The sequence below is a fragment of the Anneissia japonica genome, unplaced genomic scaffold (assembly GCF_011630105.1).
Source record: "Anneissia japonica isolate Jap-2015-1 unplaced genomic scaffold, ASM1163010v1 scaffold51803_len1126_cov102, whole genome shotgun sequence".
NCBI classification, from domain to species: domain Eukaryota; kingdom Metazoa; phylum Echinodermata; class Crinoidea; order Comatulida; family Comatulidae; genus Anneissia; species Anneissia japonica.
Genome location: NW_022685945.1, coordinates 1 through 1,101, shown reverse-complemented (window position 1 = coordinate 1,101; position 1,101 = coordinate 1). Strand labels below are relative to the sequence as shown.

The 1,101-nt window shown below is 30.9% G+C and overlaps 1 long non-coding RNA gene across 1 annotated transcript; it reads left to right on the top strand.

The window, feature by feature from the left end:
* Positions 1 to 142: 142 nt before the first annotated feature.
* LOC117113205 lies at positions 143 to 1,100 on the top strand. Its single transcript, XR_004446162.1, has 3 exons — positions 143 to 189; positions 732 to 955; positions 1,050 to 1,100. It is a non-coding gene; the product is annotated as an uncharacterized LOC117113205 (long non-coding RNA).
* Position 1,101: the final 1 nt, after the last annotated feature.

Below are 1,101 nucleotides of genomic sequence, written 5' to 3'. Positions count from 1 at the left end.
TCCACTGCTGAATCTTGAAGACCCAAATAAAAAAACAACAAATCTACATTTTGCAAATTAATCCAATACAATACCAGATATTAAGCCCTGAATGACAATCAGTTCTATGCAATATTCTCATTCTTTTTTTTTTTTTTTGTACAGGTAATGAAGAACCATCAACATCAAAACAACCAAAATCAAATGAAGGTATGTACTGGGTGCTATATGATACAGCATAGTACGCTTGATATTTATATTTAAAATGTATTCAAATAATTTGCTCTAAAAAAATATGTTTGATAAAGTATGTTAATAAATATTCATCATTACCGACAGTAGCTATGGTAGCTCCTTCATTCTTAACCAAACAATTTGAAAAAACATTGTTACAAGTATACTATTTACTTTCATGATCTGCAAACCTTTACTTTCACTCTTTCTGTGGAGATGTGCTAATCTAAAATCAACTTGTATGGTATGATGTCGCTTATGTACATGTAACTGAACTAGTAATTTTACAGTTCAGTTTCGTATAAGCAAAATAAAACATAGTTTCAAATTTAGTTTTTGCCACTAATTCCTGCAAGAATGCAAGTACTCCAATATTGTACACTTCATTCTCCAGCAGTTAACTGTTCCGCAAAATTGTAGGCTCATCCAACATTTAGAGCCAGCACCAAACTTGATAGCGTATACTCTGATAATTTAAATAGAAGATGTAACATTTTTTGTCATAATTTTCTTCTCAGTGAATAGGACAGTGGTTTATGGAAAAGATAATGAAACATACACTTCTTTTTATAACCGTTTGAAAGATAACGTAAGACTGTCAAACATGTTTATAAGAAAGAATGTTCATGGGGATGGGAACTGTTTTTTATACTGCATCCAAGATCAGTTTGAGAGGTTGTGTTTACCAAATCGATCTACTGCACAACTCAGGGCTGATTTAGTGGACTACTTGCGACATTTGGTGAGTGCAATTTATTCCATAGTATTATCCATAAATCATAGTATTTTTATTTTATATATTGTGAAAATTATACAATTTTTTAATTTGTTTTCAGGATGAAAAAGACCCATTGACCAGCCTTATAGATGACAAATATCTAGATGATT